At 46.0% G+C, this 19,273-nt stretch overlaps 1 protein-coding gene across 1 annotated transcript in view; it reads left to right on the forward strand.

The window, feature by feature from the left end:
- POLN (DNA polymerase nu) overlaps positions 1–19,273 on the forward strand; it is a 180,980-nt gene that overhangs the window by 65,424 nt on the left and 96,283 nt on the right. The gene's annotated exons all lie outside the window — the stretch shown is intronic.

Consider the following 19,273-nt stretch of genomic DNA (forward strand, 5'->3'; position numbering starts at 1 on the left):
TCAACTTATTAAGCACTCCATTTCATCTGCCACTCCAGGGCCTTGGATTTCTATCCTGCATGTTGGTGAATAAGTGGAAAGTCTGCTCCATGTTTTGATTTTCGTCTGGATAAATGTCCTCTATTACCTACAGTCCTGCTCATTGTTATTGGCTCCTATGAAGTTTAAGTACAAAATGTGGAATATCTCCTGAAAAAAAAATTAATCAAGAGAAAGTTTTTCTGTATAGAGACTCATGTTAAATACAAAAGAGCAAATGGTAAACAATAATTTAAAACAAAAAACAATGGGAGGGAAAAATAGAAAAACCTAAAGCTTGCTGTGTCACTGGTATTGTACCCTTCACATTAATTTAGTATGGAAACACATTTTGACTCGCCTGTGGTAAATCACAAAAGAGATTCACCTGTGATTAATTGTCGGTGCCAATGTGGCATGAATTAGCCAATAAATAATGACTTCAGTGTTTTAAAAAGCCACATGGTAGGCCCTGTTCCTTTGTCACAATGGGAAGACAAAGGAGCTTTCTGAGGACATTAGAACTGCTGTTATTAGCAAACACAAGACCTCCAAAGTCTCTTCCAAAGTCACATCCCAGTTTCAACAGTGCGCTATGTTATTAAGAAGTTTGCGAAGCATAGAACCATCAAGAACCTCCCTGGACATGGGGGGGAAAGAGGAAAATTGACAAGAGATGTCTTCGAACGTTGGTGCGAATGGTGGGAAAAACACAACGTCAAACATCCAAAGACCTGAAAGCCAACCTGGAACAGTCTGCGGTCAGGGTTTCAACAAGTATCATATGCCACACACTAAACCAAGCAGAGCTTTATGGACGAAAGCCAAGTAAGAAACCATTGCTGAAGAAAAGACATGAAAAGGAACGACTGATTTTTGCCAAAGAGTACCTTGACAAAAAACAATCTTTCTGGGAAAATGTTCTGGGGACAGATGAAACAAACATAAAGCTTTTTGGCAATGCAAAGCAACATTTTGTGTACGTCTCTCAGGTAGATCTAGAATTTAGCTTGAGTACTCAAAGATGAAGAATCAGTAAAACAGACACACAGGTATGTCTCAACAGAATCTCACCTCATCACTAGTGTTGAGTGAATTTATTCGGCATTTCAAATTCGGGTTCGTGTTCGGGGTTCTGGTAGTTTGCGCAAAAAAATTGGCTCTGCCCATGCACATCCCTTATTTGCTACGCTGTCATACAGATGTTATCTGCGTGACAGCATGGCAAATCAGGGATATTCGTGAGCAGAGCTGATTTTTTGGCGTTAACAAGCCGGAATCCCGAACACAAACCCGAATTTGAAATGCCGAACAAATTCGCTCAACGCTACTCATCACCAGACAGACTGGGTCTCTATAGGATCCTGCAAGGGACAAGAACGCGTGCGAGCACATGACACTCAGATCAAAAAATTACTTGTCAAAACATTATCAGTTTGTTATGATGGATAATGTGGGAAATGTCCGTTCTCACAAATAAACCTGTCAAACCTTGGTAAACAACTTGTCCTTGGGATGATTCCTGGAAATGCTATTGATAGTACATTTAGGGAGTTTTTCCACGAATTGATACTTCCACGAATTGATATAGAAAGGAATGTGATTTGGACACAGATGATAATCATAGGCCAATTTTTTAGTATGTATAAAGGTCATGCTTTTATGCCTTTGCATTATTCTGAAATAGACTGAATATATCTGAAACACTACAAAAGCTAGAAATTAACCATTTCTTTAACATGGCTCAATGAAGCTTATAAGGAAAAGAACACCTTACCAACAGTTAAGCATGGTGAAGGATTCATAATACTGTGAGGGTGCTTTGCTGCAGCTGGTACTGGAGGCTTTGACTGTATCAAAGGAATCATGAAATCAGAGAATTATCAAGTGTCATGGGTGTATCAGAGCTGACAGACAGTCACCCTGCAGTTGGTTGCAGGAGATCTCTACGTTTGGCATTACAGACATCTTCTTAGATGAGAGGCTGTCTCTATGACCTAGCGGCTACCTCCCTCTGGCTAATTAGCTCTCTGGCCTGGGTGTATAAATACTTGGTGTGTCTGAGAGGGAGGTGCCGGCTACATTCATTACGACTTGTGAGGCTTTAGCAAGAGCAGTACTTTGTCCTCTCTGGAGCTTGAGGCCGTGTGCACATTTGGAGTCGTCTAAAGCTATGCAATTTCCCCCCTGTTTTGTCTACCCTTGTTGTCTATAGAGTTTAGTGGCGATCGACTAGTGCTAATCTCCCATCCTTAGCTTTACGCCAGGGAAAGACAGGACAAGGCACGCATGCGGCGATTGGTGCAGAGCCAATATAGGGACGGTAGTTGAGACAGGGTGACACTAGACAAGACTAGGAGGTCTGGGCTCCCTTTCCCTCTTCCCTCTGTGTCGCAATAAGTCTTTCCCACACCTGGCGTGACATTATCCGAGCACGTTTTGCAAAGGAAAAAAAAAACAGAAAACTGACATTTTGGTTTTTTTATTCTCTGTTTGTTTTTGGGTGTGGACCTTTTTTTCCTTTCTCCCTTGGTATGGGTTCAGTTGCCGAGCGGCTGCACAGGCTGGCTCTGGAGGTGAATGACCTCCGCGGTGAGGTGCAGCAGCAGCATCAACGGCTACTGGATGCCAATATGGGGGTCTCTGCAGGTCGACCTGCCCAGCCTGAACCCAAGGTTGCTGTCCCGGACAGGTTTTCTGAAGGTAGGGACAAGTTTTTTGTATTCAATGAGGCCTGGAAACTGTATTTTAAACTTAGTCCCTATTCCTGCGAAAATGAGGTGCAACGGGCGTTTTCTTTACCACAGGACTCTGTTTGTCTCCAGTCTGTGGAGGGTTTTTTCGGTGCTCTGGCCCTTATGTATGATGACCCTGACCGATTCACCTTGGCTGAGTCCAGGCTACATCTCCTTCAGCAGGGGAATCTGTCAGTGGAGACTTACAGTTCGGAATTCCGTAGATGGATGACGGATTCCAAATTGAATGACTCAGCCCTTTGTGAGGGGCTTACTGAAAGGTTGAAAGATGCCGTGGCAGTATATGAAACCCCTCAGTCCTTGGAGGCTGCCATGTCTTTGGCCATACGTCTTGATAGACGCCTTTGGGATAAACGGGTGAGACCACCCTCTCTGGGGCCTTCTTGCCAGGGTTGTGTACCTCTTCAAGGGGAGTCTTCTGGGGGTGAACCAGTATTGGGGGAGCAGGAGGAGCTTATGCAGTTAGGGGGTGTCTCTGCATCATACATCTTATGTTTTTTTGTTGTGGGAAAAAGGGACATTTTGTTCGGACCTGTCCTTCAATTCCTAAACAAAAGGAGACTTGATTAACTCTTGGTAGTCTGGAGTTGGATGTTAGAACCTTGCTCTTAGGTTTTTTTTTCCTTTGCTGGTCACATGACCTTGTTGGCCTATTTAATCCTGCTCCGCCCTTCTGGCTTTGCTGGACTTCATTGTATATCTACTTTCTAGCTAGCCTGTGCTCTGTGTCTTGCTCTGTTAGTTTGCTTGGTCTACTGATCTCTATGTTCTATATATTTTGTTTGTTCATCTGTCTGCTACTATTTCTGTTAGGAGGTGTCCCATATTCCTCCCAGTCCTTAGTACTTGTAGGGATTCCTTCCCCACATCTATAGGTCTCCGTACAGACTAGCTTAGGACTTTAGCAGGTCTGATCGCAGGATCAGGTTCCCTGTTACATCGTAGGGATTAAGCTGAGTTCTATCGTAGGGACAGATCTCCTCTCTTTCCTTAGCTCTGGTAGCAGAACATAACAGTAAGTCCAGCCAGCAAATTCTCTAAGGAAAGATTTTTCTGTTCCATCATGGTGTCGGTTCAGGATTTGGTTAATCGCCTGCAGGGACTCTCTCTGGAGGTGGCCGAGCTCCGTCAGCACGTGAGTGACTGTCCTGGAGCACATTTCTTGGAGCCTAAGGTATGTTTGCCGGATTTATTTTTTGGTGAACACCGAGAATTTTTTTCATTCAAAAATGCTTGCTTATTGTATTTTCGTTTGAGACCTAAGTCCTCTGGGGATGAATCCCAGCGCGTAGGGTTCATAATGTCACTTTTGCGCAAAGAGCCTCAGGAATGGGCCTTTTCTTTGCAACCTAGTGATACATGCTTCAGATCAGTGGATAGTTTTTTTCCTGCTTTGGGACTATTATATGATGATCCTGACCGTGTCGCATCAGCTGAGACTGAGTTGAGACGTTTAAAACAAGGATCAGGTAATGTGGAAAAATATTGTACTCATTTCCGTCGTTGGTCTACTCAAACAGGGTGGAACGATTCTGCTCTGAAAAGTCTATTTCTTGCTGGGCTCAGTGAAAGGGTTAAAGACCTGCTAATTGCTTATCCTACACCTGAAGATTTGCAATAGGCTATGCAATTAGCTATACGGGTGGATAGAAGACTGCGTGCAAGGGTTAATGAGAGCAAATCCTCTGCTATGTCAGTTTCTGGTTATGAGAATGTGTGTACTAACAGTGGTGAACCGATGGAGATTGGATCGGTGGCACCTCGCTCTCAAGAAAAAGACCGTCGATTTTTTGAAGGCTTGTGTTTCTATTGCGGAAAATCTGGTCATTTGATTAAAGGCTGTGAGCTTCGTATGAAGAAAGAAAAAAAAATGGTCAGTCATGCCCGTATTGCCTGTTTAAATTCCAAGCTGCTTCCACGATTGCTCAGGAAAAATTAATGGAATTTCGGGTGTTTGTCGATTGTGGGTCTACTCTGAATGTTATTGATGGGGGATTCGTGGAAAGACTCAATTTAAAACCTGAACCTTTATCATCCCCCATTGCTGTGGTTTCTGTGGATGGTTCCCCTTTGAAGAATATTACTCTCAAGGTCTGTGAATTTCCTCTCACTATTAATGGTGTTCACCATGAGAAATTGGATTTGGTAGTGTTGAATAACTTGCCTTCTCCAGTAATATTGGGATTGCCCTGGTTAAAATTTCACAATCCTGTACTGGATTGGTCTACCAGTGAAATTAAATCCTGGAGCCATAAATGTTATGACAAGTGTTGTAATGGGCGTATTGCAGCTTTGGATAGGGGAGAATTGCCTGTTCCTATTCAGGATTTTTGGAGAGTTTTTTCTGAGAAGGAATCGCAGGTTTTGCCTCCCCATAGAGACTATGATTGTTCTATTGAATTTGTCCCTGGAGCGACTCTTCCTAAAAGTCGTTTATTTAACCTTACTATTCCTGAGAGGAAGGCTTTGGAGGAATACATACAGACAAGTTTGGCCGCCGGTCACATTAGGCCCTCTAAGTCTCCTGTGGCGGTTGGATTTTTTTTTGTAAAAAAAAAGGACGGCGGTTTACGTCCTTGTCTGGATTTTCGTGAGATTAACAAAATTACTGTACGCAATCCTTACCCACTGCCATTGATTCCTGATCTGTTTAACCAGTTAATGGGGGCCAAGTGGTTCTCTAAAATTGACCTTAAGGGGGCATACAATCTGTTGCGCATGAAGGAGGGTGACGAATGGAAGACTGCTTTTAACACTCCTGTGGGTCATTTTGAGAATCTGGTTATGCCTTTTGGTCTTACTAATGCTCCTGCATTTTTTCAGAATCTGATTAATGACATCCTTAGACCTTTGATCGGTAAAAATGTGGTTGTGTATTTGGATGACATTTTGATTTATTCGCCGGATCTGGAGTCTCATTGGCGGAGCGTGCGTGAGGTATTACAGTTATTAATGGACAATTCGCTTTTTGCTAAGCTGGAGAAATGTGAGTTCGCTGTACAGAGAATTAGTTTTTTGGGCTACATTATCTCCAGCAAAGGTTTTGAGATGGACCCGGTTAAGGTTCAGGCTGTGCAGGAATGGCCTAGGCCTATTGGTTTGAAATCGATACAGAGGTTTTTGGGTTTCGCCAATTACTATAGAAAATTCATAAAAAATTTTTCTAGTATTGTCAAACCTCTGACTGATCTCACCAGGAAAGGTGCTGATGCGGTTCAGTGGTCTTCTGAGGCCATTGAAGCTTTTGTGTATCTCAAGGAGAGGTTCACCTCTGCTCCCATCCTTATGCAGCCTGATGTTACTAGGCCGTTTTTGGTTGAGGTTGATGCTTCCTCTGTGGGGGTTGGCGCAGTATTGTCTCAGGATAACGGGGATGGATTACATCCCTGTGCCTTTTTTTCAAAAAAATTTTCGGAGACTGAACTGAATTACGATATTGGTAATCGGGAATTATTGGCTATTAAACTCGCATTTGAACACTGGCGCCACTTCTTGGAAGGTGCGGAATTTCCCGTTCAGGTTCTTACGGATCATAAAAATCTGATATATCTTGATGCTGCCAAGCGCCTGAATGCCCGTCAGGCTAGGTGGGCACTGTTTTTCTCGCGGTTTAATTTCTCCGTTACTTACATCCCTGGTACTAAGAATGTTAAGGCGGATGCCTTGTCTCGCAGTTTTTCTCCCATAGTCGGTGCTGAGAAAGAGGAGAACATTTTACAAGAAGGTGTTGTGATAGCTGCTTTGGACTCCGTTTTGGAAAATGAGATTCTTAAAGCACAGGAGAATGCCCCTTCTAACACTCCTCATGGGAGGTTGTTTGTGCCTGGGACCTTTAGGAGAGATTTGTTTGTTGAGTGTCACGAATCTCGGTTGGCAGGTCATCCCGGAATCTCTGAGACCAAGAGACTGGTGGGTCGCAGTTTTTGGTGGCCTGGATGGCAGAAGGAAGTCATTAAGTGGGTGCGTCAATGTACTATATGTGCTAGATCTAAGTCCTCACATACTCCTGCTGCGGGGTTGCTTTGTCCTTTGGAGGTTCCCAGTGCTCCTTGGACACATTTGGCTATGGACTTTATAACTGACCTTCCCCCCTCTGAGGGTTTTACTGTCATCTGGGTGGTCGTGGACCGTTTTAGCAAGATGTGTCACTTGGTTCCTTTTGTCAAACTGCCCTGCGCTAAAACTCTCGCTAAGGCCTTTGTCAAGGAAATTGTCAGACTTCATGGCGTTCCTACTGACATTGTTTCTGATATGTGTCCTCAGTTCGTGGCTCGTTTTTGGCGTGCCTTTTGTGATAGGTTGGGAGTTCATTTGTCGTTCTCGTCCGGATATCATCCTGAATCTAATGGCCAGACAGAAAGGAAAAACCAGGATGTTGAGCAGTTCTTGCGTTGTTTTGTGGCAGACAATCAAGAGGGGTGGTCTGAGTTTCTGCCACTTGCTGAATTTGCTCTGAACAATCATACATCTTCTTCTGCTGGTTGTTCGCCTTTTTTTTGTTGTTCTGGGAGACATTCGTCGTTTGGGTCGTTCTCCAAGTTGGGATCTGCCGTGCCTGAGGAGGAGAATTTTTCCGGTGATTTGGAGAGAGTTTGGACGGATGTGCGTGGTAATCTTCAGGAGGCCAACAGAAAATCTAAAGACTACTTTGATAGGAAACGACAGGAGGTTTTGTTCGCTGTTGGTGACATGGTTTGGTTGTCCTCTAGGAATCTGCGGTTGAGGATTCCTTCAAAGAAATTGGGTCCCAAGTTTGTAGGGCCCTTTAAGGTGCTTCAGGTTGTCAACCAATCTGCTGTTAGGTTGGAGGTTCCTACCTCCTGGAGAATTAATCCGGTATTTCATGTCTCTCTGTTGAAAAAAGCTGTTGTATCGGATTGTGACGCCTCTGCCTCTGTTCCTCCGGTGGTGGAGGACGGGGAATATGAAATTTCTCGCATCCTTAACTCTAGACGGTATAGAGGTAGTTTGCAGTATCTTGTGGCCTGGAAAGGTTTCGGTCCCGAGGATAACTCTTGGGTGAGGTCGGATGATGTTTCCGCGTCCAGACTTATCAGAGCGTTTCACAGGAGATTTCCTGATAAGCCTGGTCCTAGGGGATCCGGAGGATCCTCTTAGAAGGGGGGGTACTGTTAGAACCTTGCTCTTAGGTTTTTTTTTCCTTTGCTGGTCACATGACCTTGTTGGCCTATTTAATCCTGCTCCGCCCTTCTGGCTTTGCTGGACTTCATTGTATATCTACTTTCTAGCTAGCCTGTGCTCTGTGTCTTGCTCTGTTAGTTTGCTTGGTCTACTGACCTCTATGTTCTATATATTTTGTTTGTTCGTCTGTCTGCTACTATTTCTGTTAGGAGGTGTCCCATATTCCTCCCAGTCCTTAGTACTTGTAGGGATTCCTTCCCCACATCTATAGGTCTCCGTACAGACTAGCTTAGGACTTTAGCAGGTCTGATCGCAGGATCAGGTTCCCTGTTACATCGTAGGGATTAAGCTGAGTTCTATCGTAGGGACAGATCTCCTCTCTTTCCTTAGCTCTGGTAGCAGAACATAACATTGGATAAACCAGAGGTGAATTTGTGGCCAAACTGCAGTTCCCGCTTTGTCTTGACAGCAGAGGTGGTGCTACAGAGCAAAACCGAGAAAATTTGTGTGTTTGTTGACAGTGTAGGCGGAGTCAGCATGGTGAATGCTGAGTTTGTGAAAATTCGTGGTCTTGCTTGCTGCACTTTAGATAAACCTATTTCCATTTTCAACATCGACTCGGCGCCACTTGCACAGAAAGCATTTACTCATATTGTACATAATGTGAAACTGAGGGTGGGGTCAGTTCATTGTGAAATAATCCCGTGCTATGTCCTGGACAATCTTCCCACACCGATTGTCTTGGGTATCCCTTGGCTTGTTAAACATAACCTGTTGGTGGATTGTCAAACCGGGGAGATTATTGAATGGGGAAATTACTGCCATGAGAACTGTTTAGATATTTCCCTTGCTACTGTCTCTACGGAAACATTACCTGCTTTTCTGTCTGGTTTTAAGGACATTTTTTCTGAGAGGGGGTGTCAGGATTTGCCTCCTCAGAGTGCTTATGACTGTCCTATTAACCTGACCCCCGGAGCTAAACTTCCGAAGTCCAGACTGTATAATTTTTCTGGCCCTGAGAGACAAGCCATAAAGGATTTCATTGCGGAAAGTCTGGAGAAGGGACATATTAGACCCTCATCTTCGCCTGTGGTGGCTGGTTTCTTCTTTGTGAAAAAAAAAGATGGCGGTCTACGTCCCTATTTAGATTTCCGGTAATTAAATCAATTTACCATCCGTGATCTATACCCTCTTTCTCTGATTCCTGATTTGTTCAGCCAGGTTGTGGGAGCTAAGGTATTCTCCAAGTTGGATTTAAGGGGAGCCTACAACCTGGTTAGAATCAGAAAAGGGGACGAATGGAAAACAGCGTTCAATACCCCGGAAGGACATTTCGAGAGTCTGGTTATGCCTTTTGGTTTGACTAATGCACCTGCGGTATTCCAGCATTTCATAAATTATATTTTCCATCATTTGGTGGGGAGGTTTGTGGTGGTCTATCTGGATGATATTTTAGTTTACTCGCCTGATTTTGAGACTCATCGGGGGCATGTTAAGCAGGTGCTCCAAATATTATGGGGGATAACAAACTTTATGCCAAATTAGAAAAATGTGTTTTCACTGTTCAGAAGGTTCAGTTTTTTTTCGGATGGGTACGGAGAAGATCCGTGCAGTCCTTGACTGGGAACTTCCTGAGAACCTGAAGGCTCTACAACGTTTTCTGGGCTTAACTAATTTTTACCGGAAATTCATCCAAAATTACTCTGTTATTGTGAAACCCCTTTCTGACATGAGTAAGAAGGGGTCTGATTTTTCCAAATGGTCGGATGCTTCCTTCTATGCTTTTTCTTCCTTAAAGAATCATTTTGCCACTGCACCTATACTCAGTCAACCCGATGTTTCTCAACCCTTTATTGTGGAGGTTGATGCGTCGGATGTCAGGGTTGGGGCTGTATTCTCAGGGTTCGTCCCCTGGTAAATGGCATCCATGCATCGCCTTTTCTAAAAAAATTGTCTTCTGCTGAGAGAAATTATGACGTGGGTAATAGGGAACTTTTGGTGATCAAACTAACGTTCGAGGAATGGCGACATTGGTTCGAGGGTGCGGGCCGGCCATCGTATTACTGTTATTACTGACCATAAGAACCTGTCATATCTCCAGTAAGCTAAACCTCTCAACCCTAGGCAAGCCAGATGGTCCCTGTTTTTTACTAGGTTCAATTTTCTTGTCATTTTTCGTCCAGGGGTCAAGAATGTCAAGGCTGATGTTTTGTCCCGGAGCTTCCCTGGTGGTGGTGACCATGAGAACCCTGCCTCGATATTACAGAAAGGAGTAGTTATTTCGGCACTTTATTCTGAACTGGAGGGTGAGGTGTTGGAGGCACAAAGGGACGCCCCTGCCTCCTGCCCTTCAGGAAAGTTATTTGTACCATCTGATCTGCGCCGCAAAGTAATTAAGGAACATCATAATTCTGTGCTTGATGGGCATCCAGGTGGTAAGGTAACCGCGGACCTTCTCTCTCGTTGTTTTTGGTGGCCGGGGTTGCATCGGGATGTGATTGAACACCTAGCTGCTTGTAATGCACACGCCCGGACTGACTGGCGTGTGCGTGATTAGTGCTTCCACTGTGCCATGAACCGGAGAGTGCCTGGAGGGGCGTAACTAAGTATCTGCCCGATCCGGCCAATGTCGCACGACGGCATACGACGCCAGTGCACCAGGGAGGAACCGAGCAGAGGGACCAGGTGCCACTCCAGGTCAGACCCCGGACACGGCTGTTGACCCACACCGGGGAATACAGGAACAGGCAGGCTAGAGTGCAGGCTGGGTAAGGTCCAGTACAGACTGGGAGACGGGTTCAGAGCCGCAGATGCGGTAATCAAGCAGAGCAAAGCGAAACAGCAGGTGCGGTAGACAAGGCCGAGCAGAGCAAAACCGCAGACGCGGTGGACAAGGCCGAGCAGAGCAAAACTGCAGACGCGGTGGACAAGGCCGAGCAGAGCAAAACCACAGACGCGGTGGACAGGGCTGAGCAGAGCAAAACCGCAGACGCGGTAGACAACGCTGAGCAGAGCGAAACCGCAGACGCGGTAGACAAGGCTGAGCAGAGCGAAACCGCAGACGTGGTAGACAAGGCTGAGCAGAACAAAACCGCAGACGCGGTAGACAAGGCTGAGCAGACCAAAACCGCAGACGCGGTGGACTAGGCTGAGCAGAGCAAAACCGCAGGCGCGGTGGACAAGGCTGAGCAGAGCAAAACCGCAGGCGCGGTAGACAAGGCTGAGCAGAGCAAAAACGCAGACGCGTTGGACAAGGCTGAGCAGAGCAAAACCGCAGATGCGGTGGACAAGGCTGAGCAGAGCAAAACCGCAGACGCGGTGGACAAGGCTGAGCAGAGCAAAACCGCAGATGCGGTGGACAAGGCTGAGCAGAGCAAAACCGCAGACGCGGTGGACAAGACTGAGCAGAGCAAAACCGCAGACGCGGTGGACAAGGCTGAGCTGAGCGAAACTGCAGAAGCGGTGGACAGGGCTGAGCAGAGCAAAACCGCAAGTGCGGTGGACAAGGCTGAGCGGGCAGGAACCGCCGAAGCGGTAAGTAAGACAGGACAGAGATAAATCGCCGAAGCGGTAAATAAAGACAAAGCAAAGGGGACAGGGCTCTGTTCACACAGAACAGACTGGAAAAGAAAGGCAGAACCAGATACACACAAGGTACTTGCAAAGAAGTAGCGAAAGGACTCCAACTCACAAACGGAAGTACAATGACAACGAGTAGAAGTTAGGTGCAGGTTCAGATTCTACAGAAAAAGGGAGCAAACGGACATAAAGACAAAACAGGTAAGAAGCTACGAGACAGTTCAGACAAGAACAGTTACTGCAACAAAATGCAGGAGAGAGCCTAGGTAAAGCCAAGTGCTGGTTCAGACACTGCAGAAAAAGGGAGCAAACGGACATAAAGACAAAACAGGTAGGAAGCTAGGAGACAGTTAAGACAGGAACTGTACTGCAACAAATACAGGAGCGAGTCTGGGTATGCGGCCCCCAGAGGGCGAGACGAACAGGCAAAGAGCGTGTTCACACGGGCCTGGAAATACAGCCTCCAGGAAAGACAGAAAGACAGCTGGCTAGAGTACACAGACAGGACACAGTTCAGACGCGGGAACTGATACCGCAAGGCAGGAAACATAGACAGGACCTGGCACATCAGTGACTAGAAGCCAACTGACAGAACAAGATGCTCAGGCATGGATTCCAAGGAGGAGCTGGTTAAAATACCAGGTGACAGACAGCAATAGGCTGAGGACGCATTAGGGGTGTGTCTGCAGCAGCTACAAGAAACAGGAAGTTCAGCGGGCGTCGCCCTAAGCAGCCAGAGCAAAGCAGACTGTATGGAAAGAAGCCAGAGTGGCAGTCTGTTCTGGAAATCAAGTGCGTGCTCTTGCACAGTTGGAGATGGACCACTATGCAACGACGCCGCCAGGTATGTTCCACTGCTTGTGACGCGCCCCCTGGGCCATGTTGGGCAGCGTTGCGCATGCGGGGAATACCCGGAGCCGGATCCGATAGGGGTAGTAGTCCTCGTGGCGGTGACCCGGTCCGTGCCCAGGGTGTCAAACTAAGTGGCGGAATTTTATAGATGTTATAGAGTTCGACTACGCCACCCGTGGATTGCGGTCAGTGAGGACCGCCGCTGCACTGCAGACCGCTGAGGCTGATGTTGGTTGTGCAGCTCAGTATGGGGTGACTCCCCACGGGAGGAGTATTGCCTCAGGGCAGCTAGTGTGGAGATTGATGATGGGAGTGATGGTGCGGGTGTCCCAGTACTGATGGTGCAGGTGCCGCGACGAAACACGGAGGCGTGAAGTGCAGTTTCAAAAGCTTTACTCACAGTTCTTTATCAGGTCGCTTGTGCACAGTAAGGACCACCCGAGTCATGCTGCGTCCACCAGGTCAGGGACTCGGCCAACTCCCAGGCAATTCCAGAGCGTGGTCCAGGGCTCCCCTCTCTTCCTTCCTACTGGCCGTCCCCACCAGGGACCCACCTTTGTCCGGCTCCCTCGGGCCTTTTGGTGGCGAAACCTTTCCCGGCTTCCCTGACCCTATATGGTGTGCCTTCCTGGTGGATATGGTGAGGGGTCGCGCCAAGACTTGACCACGACCTCCGGTTCCTGGCTGAGGATAATTGGCCTCCACCAGTTTGGGATCCGGTACCCTGTTCTGCCAACCCTTCACCCGTTATTCCGTGGGATCTCAGGGTTCCCTCTTCACTTGCGTCTCTGGGCCTTTCCTGGTGTTTCTGTTCCTTCTTCCTGTTACTTCTCTCTCTCTCTCTCTCTGCTTCAGGCCTCCACTTCAGGCCTGGCTTTGGAGCCGGGCCTGGACTGAGCCACAGCTCCCTGTCAGCCCTCTATGGCTGAGCTCCTCTCCTCTTCTCCTCCTGCCTGAACTCCCCCTAATCCAAGATGGTGCCCACCTTTTATACTCCCTTCTGACACCCGAGCCCAGGTGACTAGCACCCAATGGGCTCCTACCTATGCCCAGAGTCCCTCCCCTGTCTGCTCCTACACCACTGAGATATTCCCCCCCCCCTCCCACTCCAGCCAGGGACAGACGCTGTCGTACCTGCACATCTATCTGGTGGGAGTACCGTTGATCTATCCCCCGGAAATGGGGTGAGTGTGGTGCATGCAGCCTACTGAGCTCTGTTCCACACTCCATCCTTACCCGGGAGTGGAATACCACACCTCTGGTTCGAGGTGCAATACCCCTGTAGCAGCCGAGTCCTCGGGGTGCTACACTTGTAGTATTTGCGTGCGTTCCAAGGTTTCGCATACCCGCCCATCTGGTTCTCTTCTTCCGCTACCTATCCCTAGTAGGCCATAGACACACTTGTCCATGGATTTTATTACTGACCTACTGGTTTCTGCAGGCAAAACGGTGGTTTTGGTGGTAGTAGATAGGTTCAGTAAAATGGTTCACTTTGTTGCATTGCCTGCACTTTCAAATGCCAAGACACTTGCTCAGGTGTTCATAAATGAGATTGTGAAGCTTCACGGGGTTCCCTTTGAAGTGGTGTCAGATCGGGGGACCCAGTTTTTTTCCAAATTCGGGAAGGTCTTCTGTTCTCGACTGGGGGTGCAGCTGTCTTTTTCCTCTGCCTTCCACCCTCAGTCAAATGGTCAGACCCAGTGTGTCAATCAAAACTTGGAGACCTACCTCAGGTGTTTTATCTCCGAAAATCTGGGGGATTGGGCATCCTACTTACCACTGGTGGAATTTGCCATTAATAATCATCGGCAAGAATCCACTAGCAGGTCACTGTTCTTCTGTGCATACGGTTATCACCCACAGTTTGGTAGCTTTAGTGAGGGAGGAGCTTCAGGAGTTCCTGAGGAGGAACGTTTTGCTTTGTCGCTCTCCTCGGTATGGCAGGGTGTTCTGAGTAATTGAAAGATCATGGGAGACAGGTATAAACGTATGGCTGACAGAAAACGCTTGCCAGGTCCGGACCTGAATGTGAATGACTTTGTGTGGTTGTCTACCAGTAATATAACATTGAAAGTTCCTTCTTGGAAGCTGGGACCTTGGTTCATTCGTCCCATAAAATAACCGCCATCATTAACCCAGCAGCGTTTCGTCTTGAACTTCCTCAGGCCCTTAAGGGCTGCAATGTGTTCCACAGGTCCTTACTCAAAAAGTATGTGGAACCTCTTGAGCCCTCACCTCTACCACCGCCTTCAGTAATGGTTGATGGTAATCTGGAGTTCCAGATTTCGAGGATTGTAGATTCTTGTCTCCAACGTCGTTCTCTACAATACTTGGTGCACTGGAAAGGCTATGGTGCAGAGGAGAGGATGTGGGTTTCAGCGTCAGAGGTGAACTCTCCCAGACTGGTTCGCTCATTCCACACCTCTTTTCCTGAGAAACCCAATCCTGAGTGTCCGGAGGCCATTCGTAGGGGGGGGGTACTGTCATGGGTGTATCAGAGGGGACAGACAGTGCCCTGCAGTTGGTTGCAGGAGATCTCTACGTTTGGCATTACAGACATCTTCTTAGATGAGAGGCTCTCTCTAGGACCTAGTGGCTACCTCCCTCTGGCTAATTAGCTCTCTTGCCTGGGCTTATAATTACCTGGTGTGTCTGACAGGGAGGTGCCGACTATATTCATTACTACTTGTGAGACTTTATCAAGAGCAGTACTTTATCCTCTTTGGAGCTTGAGGCTGTGTACATATTTGGAGGCGTCTAAAGCTATGCAATTTTGCCCCTGTTTGTCTACCCTTGTTGTCTATAGTGTTTAGTGGAGATCGACTAGTGCTCATCTCCTCCCATCCCTAGCCTTAGCCATAAGCCAGGGAAAGACAGGGCAAGACACACTTGTGGCAATTGGTGCAGAGCCAATATAGGGATGGTAGTTGAGACAGGGTGACACTAGACCAGACTAGGAGGTCTCCACTCCCCCCTTTTCCTAGAGTCTGGGCTCTCTTTCCCTCTTCCTTCTGTGTAGCACTAAGTCTTTCTCACACCTGGCGTGGCATCAAGAGATTTTAGAGCAAAATGTCCTACCCAGTGTAAGAAAACTTAGCTTGAGACAAAAATCACATCCAAAAGTACACAGGATTAGTTGAAAAAGAAAAAATGGACTGTTTTAAAATGGCTAGCAATGAAAATATTTGGGGTGAGCTGAGAGAGAACCCTGCAAATTTTCAAGAGCTTGAACAAACTGCAAAGGAAGAATGGGAGAAAATTCCAGCTGAGAAGTGCAAGAAGCTTATAGATGGCTACAAGAAACTTTTGGAGGCTGTCCGCAATGCCAAAGGGTGTGCAACCAAGTATTAATTAGGGGGGCCTTTATTGCTGCACATGCTGTTTATTCTGTTTCTTCTTTGAAATTGAAAACATGGAAGTTGAAAAACAATGTTTTATTGTTGTATTACTTTGGACCACTAATTAAAAAATCCTGAGGATATAACTTTGGCACATTTCCATTTATTTCTGAAGATATTGTACAGTCTATGAAAAATTTGAAGGGGTGCCAATAATGGTGAGCATCACTGTATAAAGCACATTGCAACCTCTTTTCTAAACAGTCCAGGACACAGGCTTATTCACAACAGCTTTGCAGAACAATTATTATTATTATTTATTATTATAGCGCCATTAATTCCATGGCGCTTTACATATTTAAAAGGGGATATACATAGCAAACAACAAGTACAATAATTTGAACAAAAATGAGTCAGCGTCTGGTACAGGAAGAGAGAGGACCCTGCCCGCGAGGGCTCACAATCTACAAGAAATAGGTGAGGATACAGTAGGTGAGGGTACAGCTGGTCTGATTGCTCCCTCTTGTAATGAACACATCTCTAGAAAATATACACTGCTCAAAAAAATAAAGGGAACACTTAACCAACACAATGTAACTCCAAGTCAAAAATACTTCTGTGAAATCTACCTGTCCAGTTATGAAGCAACACTGAGTGTGAATCAATTTCTCCTGCTGTTGTGCAAATGGAACAGACAACTGGTAGAAATGATAGGCAATTATCAAGAGCCTGACTAGGAGTTGGCGGATGCTTTAGTCCAGGTCTGGGAGGAGCTCCCACAAGAGACCATCCGCAACCTCATCAGAAGCATGCCCAGGCGTTGTAGGGAGGTCATACAGGCACGTGGAGGCCACACACAATACTGAGCCTCATTTTGACTTGTTTTAACCCCTTCACAACCCTGGGATTTTCCGTTTTTGCATTTTCGTTTTTTGCTCCCCTTATTCCGAGAGCCATAGCGTTTTTATTTTTTGGTCAATATGGCCGTGTGAGGGCTTATTTTTTTGCGGGACGAGTTGTACTTTTCAACGCCATTACTAGTTTTATCATATCGTGTACGGGAAAATGGGAAAAAAATTCCAAGTGCGGTGAAATTGCAAAAAAAAAGTGCAATACCACGTTCACTGAATGCTAAAACTGACCTGCCATTATTATTCTCCAGGTCATTAAGAGTTTGTAGGCACCAAACATGTATGGGTTCTTTTTCATTTAAGTGGTGAAAAAAAATTCCAAAGTTTGGAGAAAAAAAAATAGCGCCATTTTCTAAGACCTGTAGCGTCTCCATTTTTCGGGATCTGGGGCCGAGTGAGAGCTTATTTTTGCGCACCGAGCTGAAGTTTTTATTGATACCATTTTGGGGTAGATCTGATGTTTTGATCGCTCGTTATTGCATTTTATTGCAATGTTGCGGCGAACAAAAAACGTAATTCTGGCGTTTAGAATTTTTTTCTCGTTACGCTGTTTACCGATCGGATTAATTATTTTTTTATATTGATAGAGCCGGCGATTCTGAACGCGGCGGTACCAAATATGTGTATGTAGGGTTTTTTTTGAATTATTTTATTTTGAATGGGGCGAAAGGGGGGTGATTTAAACTTTTATATTTTTTTAATTTTTTATAATATTTTTAAAAACTTTTTTTCACTTTTTGCTTGCTTCTATAGTCTTTATAGGAGACTAGAAGCAGCACTTGTTTGATCGCCTCTGCTACATACAGATGATCAGCAGATCACCTGTATGTAGCAGAAATGGTCGTGTGCTATGAGCGCCGACCACTAGGTGGTGCTCATAGCGACCAGCTCATGACAACCACTGGAGTCTGCTGCAGACCCAAGGTTGTCATGACCACCCATCGGTGACCCACGATCACGTGACGGGGTCACCGATGGGCGGGGTAAGTGATGCGCTTCCGGCGCTGCTAAATGCCGCTGTCAGAGATTGACAGCGGCATTTAACATGTTAACAGCCGTGGGTGGATCGTGATTCCACCCGCGGCTGTTGCGGGCACATGTCAGCTGTAATAATCAGCTGACATGTGCCCGGTTCAGTGCGGGCTCAGCGCCGGAGCCCTCACTGAACCGGGGGATTACAGCCTGTGCGTACTAATACGGCACAGGCTGTAAAGTGTTTAAGGACATTACATCAAAGTTGGATCAGCCTATAGTGTTTTTCCACCTTAATTTTGGGGGTGACTCCAAACCCAGGCCTCCATTGCTTAATAAAGTTGGTTTCCATTGATGATTTTTGTGTGATTTTGTTGTCAGCACATTCAACTTTGTACAGAACAAAGTATTCAATGAGAATATTTCATTCATTCAGATCTAGGATGTGTTATTTGATTGTTCCCTTTATTCTTTTGAGCGGTGTATATTATTGGTGCACATATTTATAGACCTCTATTGACATGACAGATGACAAAAGGTTGGTTGGTTGCCAAAAGAGAGAGGGAGGCATGTTGGCATCACTGGTAAATGTGTGTCCAAACTAAATGGTTCCTATATCTAAATTTAAATGTATCTTTAGTCATTTAATTGCAGATGTATGACTAATCTTGGTCATAATTTTTGTTTGATATATATACACTGCTCAAAAAATGTAAAGGAACACTTAGTCCATGTTAACACAATGTCTTTTTGCCACAGTTTAACATATTCACAGAAAAATGACAGCATCTTTACCGCGATGTTGGAAAAAAACAATCATATGAACATGGCCTTAAACATCACAGTATAATACGAAAGTCAAGTTAAACTTCAGGGACATCAATCTGTCGAGTTAGGAAGCATAAGCGATTGTGAACTACTTTCTTCTGCTTTGGTGCATATGAAAGTGACAACAGGAGCACTGGAGGGGAAACCGCAAAACGACCACCAAAAAGGGAATGGTTCAGCGGGAGGTGGCCACAGGCAACGCTTCTCTTTTTAACCTCTCTTCTTTATTCTTTCATCTCTACTTATCCTTATTCTTCTCTAGTTTAAGATTTTACTTGTCAGTACTGGCAGCACCTGCACGGCAGCCCATTCAGCTATCCCAGTTCCTCCAGTAAGACACATCTGTATAGTTTTGCTATGCTCCTTTGTGCGAGGAAAATCAGGAGAAATACTGCTAGAGCCTTATCAAATAAATTCCAGAAGCTATTAGTGTGTATGTTTCTGACCAGACTGTCAGATACAGTCTCCATGAGGGTGTCATAAGGGCCCTTCATTCTACAGTGGGATCTGTGCTCACAGCCTGGCACCGAGAAGTTCGTCTGGCATTGAACAGAGACCACCAGAATTTACAGGTCCACCATTGGTGTCCCATTCACTTCACAGACGGGAGCGTATTTGACAGATGGGAAAGAATTTAGAGACTCAGTAGTGAATGTTATGCTGACTGCAACATCATCCAAGAATGACCACTTTGGTGGTGGATCAGTGATGGGCTGGGGAGGGTCTGTCACAAAAACCTCAATGTCATAGATGACAGTGCCCACTGCTGTTAGGAACCCGAATGAAATCCTCACAGCCATTTTCAGACCTTATGCTGGTGCGTTAAGCCCTACACTCCTGGTACTGGACAATGTCCGGCCTCATGTGGCCAGAGTGT

This window comes from Phyllobates terribilis, unplaced genomic scaffold (assembly GCF_046119375.1).
Source record: "Phyllobates terribilis strain yellow unplaced genomic scaffold, ASM4611937v1 Scaffold_1__5_contigs__length_1240528914, whole genome shotgun sequence".
Taxonomy (NCBI): Eukaryota; Metazoa; Chordata; class Amphibia; order Anura; family Dendrobatidae; genus Phyllobates; species Phyllobates terribilis.